Here is a 9967-nt window from a genome sequence, read left to right as displayed (position 1 = left end):
TCTTCTCACTTCTTTCACTTCTTCTTCTCTTGCATTTCCTGATGAATCCATATGCGCCACTGGAGATGGGATTTGGCATGCATGCTCAGATTTAAAAACCCTCTGCCCAGATGTGCTAATCCCCTGTGGCACCCTGCTTTACCATACGTGACCTCCGATGGCATGATTTGACAAGGTCAATGACTACTGTGGCACAGAGGTTGCTTATGCTCACTGAAGTCTCCCATGTGCACACAAGAGGGTCCCTCCCTCTCTTTTAATGCAATTAAATGCTTTTTATTTAGAAATTTGCACAATTCATGTGCAATTTTCTCACCCTCCCCACACAACCAGCCTCCATTAAAACCATTTTCTGCAGCAGAGTCATCATTTAGCTGGGCTCAAACACTGATCTTATCCTCCCAACACTTTCTTCAATCCCTCTGTGGGATTAAAGCAAGGAAAAGTGACACTGATGAGAAGAGCTGCTTCTTCCCCCACTCTTTGGATTTAATATTCAACATGTGCTTCTCCTTCACGCAGCACAAGGAAAGGAAGGAAGTTTTGGAAGAAAGAAAGGAGAAAAGAACGGAAGACTAAAAAGAAGGAATTCTTGTGTAAACTGAGCTATAAAAACCATGTACAGACTGAACTACTTCTAACTTTTTGCTATCTGTAGGGTTAGAGACCTCATCCACATGAAGCCCCTGACCAAGCACAAACAGGAGCTTGTCTCTTCTTCCACCCCATCACAATTAAATTAATCAGCGAAAACAATGTGGAAACTGGGTTTTCAGAGCAATTAAACTGCAAGCAAGGTTTATCTTTCCAAGTGACCCTTTCTACCCCTGTAACACTCCACTTTTGGCCACGGCAGCTCAACTCCACAAGCCGAACTCAAACCAGCCTCCCAAGAGCCGTTACAGCAGCACGGCCACGTTACACCACCATTTCCAGTGGATCCCCCACTCTGATGGCCTAAAGCACACGACGAACACTTGGCTACAACATTCAGTATCAATGCTCAGCAGCTCCTCAGCCCCTTCCCCCGTACCAGGAGGGCGTTTGCATGGCCCTGCAACACTCCAGGAGCAGGGAACTGGGGAATTAGCCTTCGTTGCAGCATAAATGCCGGTGCCAGCACCCAGGAGGCAGTAGTGCCAGACAGCCCAGGCACGAGAGGACTGTCCCTTTCAGCAGAACCACGCGCTGATGGGTGGCAGCGGCCACTCGCTGCTCCGCCTCCCTGCTGCTGCACAGTGGGGAGTTTCCAAGCAGTGTGGAAGACCAAGCAGGTTAGCTTTGCAAAAGGCCACCGGCCAAAACACAGAGCTGTTCTCGCAGCTTGTTTCTTCTCTCACCGGCTTCCCCTCTCTTTAAACAGAAAGATTTTGGATAAAGGGCTGGGGAGGCATCTGTCACCACGCTGCCACTGCTGGCCCCGCACTGTGAGAGGGGCTGGGAGCGCATCCTCGGCACGGCAAGCGGGCCTGCAGCACGGAGATGGAGCACGGAACAAAAGGGAAAATAAGGTCAAACCAAAAAAAAAAAAAAGAAACAAGAAGCAGCCAAGATGAGAGAAATGACAGATACAAACGCACACAAGAAAAACCCCAACAGGCAGCTCGTTAGCACTGAAGTCGAGCACATGGAAAAAGAGAAGAATTTACTTCTTCCTCAACCGGAATGTTTGCATAATTGTCACTTTCAATTTTACATAATTCCCTTTCCTACGCATTTGTTTCATGTCTAGGCCACCATGCATGAAATAAATCCCTGTACCAGAGCACGGCCTGTCTGTACGACACGCGGCGCTAAGGAGGTCGGGCTTCCCGTTTATTCCCTATCACATTCCCCGCAGGTGTGAACAATGCTTTATCAGACCTAAAATAGAAGCAGCCAGAGAGATATCCGCCCCGGTCGGGGTGTGTTTGCCTAGGCAGATTTTTCTAAAACCATAAAGCAAAGTAAGTAATTACTTCAGCATTAGTTAGATACCATTTTTCCCCTTCACTCCACAGGGCACACTGAACAAGCGCCGCACCGACGGGTAGTTCAGCCTGAAGTTGTAGGGTTTTTTTGTTTTGGTTGGTTGGTTTTATACCCGAAGTGATGCATGTAGTTTTGATTAGGCTCAAATTTTCTTCACATTTAGTGCTGATACCCTGGTGCCCTATTAAAAAAAAGCTGCATTATAAACCGAGACACTGAAATATCAGCACCAATTAGGTCTTTCAGATACACGTTTTTAAACACTTCAGAGAAAAATCTACACCAAAAAGTGGGGACAAAGGATGAACTTTGAACATTAAGAGGAGCAGCACTAAGTAACTGGGCACAGTTACTTTCATTCTGTAATTAAAAAGAGAGACAAAACATTCCAATGACCATAATCTACAGAAAACACAACACTATTTCTTTATTCAGGCTGAAAAAAATAGAAAACAGGAAGATTAAATGCTGTTAAACACAGATGATATTTAAAGTTCATTCAGCTTTAAAACTTGACAACATATTATTAGAGGAACTAGAAAGTCTAAAAAAAAATCCGCACGTCACTGCAAAGATTTTACCTTATAATTCAGCCGTAACCCAAATTCTGCCCTTCCTGGGAGCTATCTGTATCCCCCAGAACAAGGAAGGCGAACAGCTGTAGTTTGGCAGCTGCCTGGGCAGTGTGAGCAATGGGATGGCGATTCACTGGTCAGGAAAATCTCCGACCAATTTCTCTCCTTTTCACCAGCTCAGGAATACGTTGCAAGACAGTGGCATTTGCTCTTTTCGAAAAGGCTCGATCGTCATGAAGACATGCAGCCAGCTGTGTTTTCTTTTTTTTTTTTTTCCCCTGCCTTTTTGCTTCCAGAGGCACACTGGTTAAGCTGCGCTGCTGCACGCTGTCATTCTCCCCAGACACGTCAATCTGTTTGTCTTACATGGGGGAAGGGAGAAAGGCACAGTGCTCGCTGCCATCGGGAAGGACAGCCTCACGCCATGGCCGACCCAACCCCTAAATACGTACAGGGATGCTCCAGTGCAATTGGTAAAATACGCTACACTTTATTTTTTCCCCCAGGTCTGCATTCTTATTGGCATGCTTTTTGTGTCTTGCTTTATGCTTTAGGCACTGACTCATTATTCCTACAGTATTCAGCAGAGACTGAGTGAAGAATCACATTTTGCTTATGTTCTCAACCTCGCAAAGGTAATACTATGAAAAACACCAGTGACTTCAGCTGCTAAACATTTATAAACAGGGAATGGGAATTTTAACATACACATGCACAGAGGGAGGGAGATGTAAAAGAACAAAAAGAATTTGTGTATCGCTTGAGACAAAAATGTATTCCTCCATCTCAGTGCTCGCTCCTTTTGGCCCAGGTAAGCACACGGAAACAGCAGACACACGCTTGCTGTAATTAGCAGAAAATCAGAATTACATAAAAACCAAACTGTGAACAAGGAAAAAAAAATCTGGAAAGCTGCATTTACTTGCAAGAAGCATACCAAGAGAAGCTGCTGGCTTACTGCTCCCGACGCTGGAGCACACTCCTCATGACTGCATCTTCACAAGCCCATGCCTGGTGCCAGCTCCATCAATGGGGAGGACAGGACCACGGAGGAGAGGACAGTGCAGCTCCCAGCACCCCTCCCCAGCTTTGCTGCCTGCTTCCATGAAGCCCAGATGTGGCACTTCCCAAAAATTGGGCCTGGCTGGAGGCAGACACACAGCTCCCCCATGCCACACACGCAGGGCTTCCCCCCTCCCTCTGGTCCAGTGCACAACCTCACACCTCCATGCGGCCGCAGTGCCACCTGCCCCGTAAGCAGTAAAAGGAAAGGGACAATCTCTCCAACAATACACACAACAAACAGTTTTGAGAAAGACCTGAACAACCAGTAGCATACAGGATGGCTTGCCTCAAAGCAAGGCATGCCCAGGGACCAGGAACCTCATAACCACATGGACAAAAAGCTCAGGCACCGCACAGCCATTGATGTGCTTCTCAGCACATAATACAGTGAAGCTAAGAAGCCAAGGATGTGCTGCTGTCTGAAAACAGCTTTTTTTTTCTTTTTTGTTTAAAAAAGACCAACTTCAGCAACTTCAGAAATAATTCTTGGGAACCTATTATGAAAACAAGCTCCATACAGTTGTTTATCTGAGGTCATCATCTGGGAGTTTACATTAGACATAGGCCCTCATTACACTAGTTCATAACCTCTGCTTTGGAAATGGCATGCTCTGTACCTGCCAAAACACAAGCTCATTTTTTAACCGAGGGTTTGATGCTAACACGAGGCTCTAGAAAATCTCATCTCCCAACAGCTGCTAAAGATATCATCTTTTCCTGCAAAAAGCCTAAAACTCATACAGATGATTTCATAACAGTCATGGGAACCTTTTTCTGATCGATGCTGTGAGCGCTTTTGGCTGGATGCAAATACAAAAAATGTAAATTTATAAGTTGCTTACCCTACGTGACTTAGCGTCACTTAGCGTCACCCAGCGATGTGGAAGCAAAGTCAGAGCTGTATGAACCCAGTCACAGACCATGTGCAGCCCAGGGGCGCTCGTTTCTGTTCCATTAACCGCCTCCCCGACACAAACAGCACAGGAAACATCGGTGTCTGCTTCGCAGCCTCAAAATGGTTCTCCGAGGTGCATCGATCCTGCAGGGGCAGCCGGCCCCACAGCAAGGAAAAGGACCGGAGAAGGCTGCTCACCTCGGATCTGCCGTCAGGACCTGCAGCGCCAGGCTGCGGGCAGCACCCCAGCAATAGGGCTTGAACAGGTTCATCGGTGCCCGCTGGAATCAGCGCCACCACCACGCACACACTGCAAACATACAGACATCTGCAGAGTTTGATGGATGAGCTGATAGCAGGCACGTTATAGAATCCATCTGGTTGGAAAACCATTGTCATTTTCAGCTAAAAATCACATTTGCAAACTCAGATCACAATTTGGTGCTATTTAGCTTCAGACTAGAATACCAGAGCAAATGTTATTCTTTTTCCTGCAGAGAACCTTGCAAAATATTCAGTAACTCGACACTAATAGCAGAGTGATTTTTTTTCTAATGCACCAAATGCCTTACTAAGTCTGACAAAAAAAGGAAGGAGATTTTTGCCTATCTTGCAACAAAACCTCTCTTGAGATATGGGTCTGTTCTGCATCAGGAGAGTTCCCTAGTAAATGCCTGAACGAGTGCTTCTAGGAGAAGCAAGATTATAAATCCCAGGCATCAGTAAGGAAAAGGGAGAAAAACTCCCCAAACCCAGACCTGTATTTTAACTCTAAGGAGACAGAGAAGTGAAGCCCAGGAAAATCTATCACTGACCTTATACTTGCAGTGGTACGCAGATGCAGCATGCTCATGGGCAACGCATCCCCTGCGAGACACGCTTACACACCACAGTAAGAACCTGCTGTGGGGGAAAAGGGGGGAAAATTTCACTAGTGGTTCACCCTGGGAGATTTCTACCTTGGCTGCAAGCCACTGAAGTGACAAAGGAGGCCGAGAGACGCTGATGCATGCACGTGCTCCCAGCTCCTGCACCGCCACGAGAAGTGTGGCACCATCCCATCCCCTGGGAGAATCCAACTGGGACAGCACGTCCTCAGCCCAGCACCGCCACGGCTCCTAAGCGCTAGAAGGCACGAGGACATCTTCTACCCGAGGATCACATCACTCCCGGGGTGATGTAGCAACGAGAGGAGGTCTGCCAGGAGCGAGGGACATGCCAGCCCTCCGCAGGCAGCCGCGTCCCAGCACCTCCAGCCTCGGCGGGTCGAGGCGAGGCTCACGGCAGGAGACGGACGTGCCCAGAGCTCCGGCAGGAAGCTTGTGGCAGAGTCAGAAAGAAAACCCCATTATCTCTCCTTCCGGTCCCCTCTGCTAACCGCTAGACCACAGAACACTTTTATTGTAGGATAACATTACAACAAATAGCTATTTTCTGTTAGCAGAAAACCCACACCTTGCAGTTTTACCTTTAAAACTCATTTATGCTCCAACTCCATAAGAATGCAAGCCAGTCCTGTGACACAGCATAAACAATTCTCCCTCCTTTTCATGCCCCAGTTTTATTAAGTAATCCCCATAAAAGCAATTACTGAGCTTTGGACTGAAAAATAACTAGAAAAAAAAGCGACAGCAAATTCTGTGCATCTTCATTTGCATACGGATTCCCTCCCTCCCCCTTTCTAAGGTTTTTGCCATGAGGTCTTTTATGTCTCTTTCAATAATCATATAATTATATGATTCCTAAAGTACATGCTGGCAACACTTCAGGGGATTTTAGTCATTACAGGTGACAAGACTTCTCTCGTGTCTAATGCTCGCTAGAATTTCCTTCCACTTCATTCACAGACAAGACGATGAACTGACTGACACCCAAAAAACCCTCTTCCGGACACATTTTGGGGTATCGGCCCTCTCCCTTCTCCATTATGGATCCTGGGAGCTAGACAGAAATGAACTGCAATGAACTTCAACTGGAATGAAGCATTTTTTCAATTAGGCGGCCCATCATTTTTCCCAGGCACCACGTCCAACTATTTTAATGGCTTTCACATTTTTTCTTTAATTTTACAATCTGAAAGAAATGCCAAGGTTCCATCAAAGACCAAGAATGCTGTAATTCTATTTCTTCCTATGGTTGCAAGTTATTAACAAGCTGTCAAAACACCATAATTATTTTATATCAGGTTTGACTGATTCCATAAACATCTCTTAGCTGCACACTATCTTGCTTCTCGCTCCCCATGTGCAAGTATGTGCTCGGGCTGCATGGAGAAAAGAGGCTGCACATCCTGTTAGACAGCAGAGCAAGAGACATTTATGAGCTCCAGAAGAAATCAACAGCAATAGCGCATTTATAAGCTGATGCACTTGGTACCACTGTGTGGTTTAATAAAACGTTTCTTCCCCTAAATTGCTTTGGGTTTTTCGCTCTCCTGTAGAAATGAGAGCTACCAGGGAAGACCCTACGATCTCACTGACCAACAGGAGGGGTTAAAGAAGTGACCTCGGGGTCCAACAGCACACCACAGCCCGCTGAACACCCAGAAGCCCTAAATAATCATCTGTTTCCCAGCCTGAGCTTCATGTTCCCTCCTAACCTAAGCATCTTCTCGCTAAGCAGAGGCTAAAACAGAGATACATTAGCTTCAGAGCAAACCAATCTATGTTTAAAGGTGAAAAAATAAATAAAAACCACCAAACAATTACAGTCATTTTTACAGATCTGGAAAGAACATCTGTTGGAGGGGAAGATAACGCAATGATATCCAACTGCAAGCACTACAGGCGTTGCATTTAGACTACAGGCACGAGCACACCATGTATATATTTTCTGCACGTCTCTATCACAGCGCGTTCAGCAAAGAGCACCGGCACCATCCTGCAAGGCATGTGCTGGGCAGAGGAGACGAGCAGCTCCCTAGGCCTGGTGACAGAGCCCAAGAGCCCCTAAAATAGAGTGTTTGACTTCAAATTGCCACGTCTGTGTGGCATGACTAAACATAGGCAGCACAAGATTAAAAAAGCTTTGCTTTGAGCACAAAGGGAGAGACAGGAACAGTGCCATAAGCCCATGTTTTGCAGCCAGCAGCGCAGGGAAATCATTTTGATCCCTTCAATCCCCTTATCCATGCCAACCACTGACCTTGCAGACGCAACTTTTGTTCAAGTTTAGTCTCTCTTTGGCTTGAAGCAAAAAAGAGCTGCACAGGAAACACTCTCCATTCAGCCCGCGCCACGCCAGCACTGCACACGAAGCTACCTCGGTGCCTGTTCTCACCCAGTACTTCTGAACTTCGGATCCAGACTGTCCTAAATAACCAAGTCCCCAAACCAACGCTCTCCTATCCCCAGGCTCGGCACAACGTCAGCCCAGCACGTTCCTCCCAGCTCCCACGGCCACCAGCCCGGAAGGCACTGACCGCAGCCCCACGCAGGTCGCGCGTTGCAGAGGCACCTCCAAAGTCATTTAATGCTCGCCTCCACGTTACACCTGTTGGATTAGCGACACCAAAACTGGGTCTCCTTTCGCCATCTGAACAGCATTCTTAAAAGTTCATTGTTTTTGTAAAAGAGGCTGGTTTTCAAAGAGATGGAGCAGGGCAGGTAAAATAGCATCCAGGCTGCACGAGGAGCACAGCTGGAACAGTCGAGGCTCCCGTTGTGCTGGAACACAGCAGAGCCAGAAGATATTTAATCGGCAAGAGCCACTTCACCTACATAAAACTCTTTTATACCTTTACTGTGATAAACTGGAGGCATTAAAGTGCACTGAATTGGAAATTGTTCTCACTTACAGCGGGATGTTCTCATACGACTGATACCAAGGTGCACGTCCTCTGTACTGTATTTCAAAAAACTTTATTTAAAAAAGAAAGGGGAAAAAATGTATCACATCGGGCAGGATAGGCTGTTTTGGTTTGGCCCATGCTGTTCGCTCCCTAGTGCTCGCTGCAGCACTCTGGACAAAGTGCACGAAGCTCCGAGCCACCGCGGCAGCTGCAGCAAGGACCTCACCACGGCACCTCTTCGGATCCACAAACATGCAAAGCCCACCCAGACCACCAAGCCTGAGGCAGAGGGAAGCAGCCTGCGGCACCCGGACAACTCAACACCCCACGCCAAGGATACCAAGAGGAAAAAACCACCCCAAAACGTTTATATCGCAGGAAGAAGCGAGATCGCTGCAGGTACCTTAGCACAAGGGTAACTCTGCAGCCTGGGTGTCGCATCGCCATAACTCCGTGAGTTTTTAAAGAGGGACAGTCGTGCGGTACGTCAGCCCTTCTGCCAGGCAGGCAGGAATCTATCAAACTGCTATACGCCAGGCTAAGCCCATCCTACTGGGCTCCCTTTCTCACTGTTATTTTCCCTGAAAAAAACACCAATATTCAGCCTCATTCTGCGAAATAACTGAGATTAAAAATAAAAAGAGGATCTCATTAGCATACTGGGAGGACGATAAAGTTTTCAGTTCTCTCTAGACATGAAGTCAAGTGCATTAGTACAAGTAAACACTAATTTGGATCGAGTATCATCTATCATTTGGATTAAGTGGAACACTAGCTTTATTATGGCCCTTTTATCCAAAAATCTTATCTGTGTAATACACCATACTGTCTGTTTTTAAGTATATATCTTTTAAATGAATTATAATTCATCTTCTCAACTTCTCTGTGCTCATTTGCCCACATTTCAACAAGCTTCATCTCACCTTTTACCACACGTTTCAGGCCGCTGAAGAAAGGCTGAGCAGCTATGCTGCAGAGAGCTCATATAGAAGAATTTTCTAAGACTTTAAGAGGTCTTTTTAAGAGGTCTCAGCAGGGATTTTCACCTGGATTTTGAAAACCTTGGGCGTTCCACAGCCGGGCCTCAGGTAAGGAAGCCACTTCCCCTCTCTGATGACACCACAGCTATGTTAAATGGCACTAACGCTGATAATACCACGCTGGCAGTACCTGTACTCGCCGTGCACGCTGCCACTCCTGTTGTGCAACTGGCCCCGCACGCGGTGACACCAACAATGCCACCCGGTGACAACAATACCGCCCGGTGACAGCCGCGCCACTGCACAGCTCTGCCTCTGCACCGCCCGGCCGGATTTGCTGATGGGGCAATAAGCTCCAGCTCCAACAGCAGAGCCAGATCCTCGCTCATTGCCGTGCCTTGCAGGACACCCAGCTCCTCGTGCTCCTGCCCACATATAGTGCACGAGGCCAAGCAGATGTTCAGTCTCTGCAGAACGTGCCCCTCGGAGCTGCTTTGCTTTAGCTCCTCTGTCTTAACAGCCTCTTGCTCCTCAACAGCAACCAAAACACACTGTAAGTACCTGCTTTGGAGAAGATGCAAAATCAACAGTGAGGAGAATAAATCAATGGGGGCTAACAAGCCTTCAGGAAAACCAAAAGGCACCGAGAGCCTTTACAGCACTGTCTAGAAATTACTAGCTTTCCTAGCTT

At 47.1% G+C, this 9967-nt stretch overlaps 1 protein-coding gene across 19 annotated transcripts in view; it reads right to left on the bottom strand.

Annotated features, from left to right (window-relative positions):
* FBRSL1 (fibrosin like 1) overlaps window positions 1–9967 on the bottom strand; it is a 519147-nt gene that overhangs the window by 503827 nt on the left and 5353 nt on the right. The window lies entirely within an intron of this gene.

The sequence above is a fragment of the Anser anser genome (assembly GCF_964211835.1).
Source record: "Anser anser genome assembly, chromosome: 18".
NCBI lineage: Eukaryota > Metazoa > Chordata > Aves > Anseriformes > Anatidae > Anser > Anser anser.
Note: the sequence above shows the minus strand (reverse complement) of the source record. Positions and strands in the feature narration are given on the sequence as shown.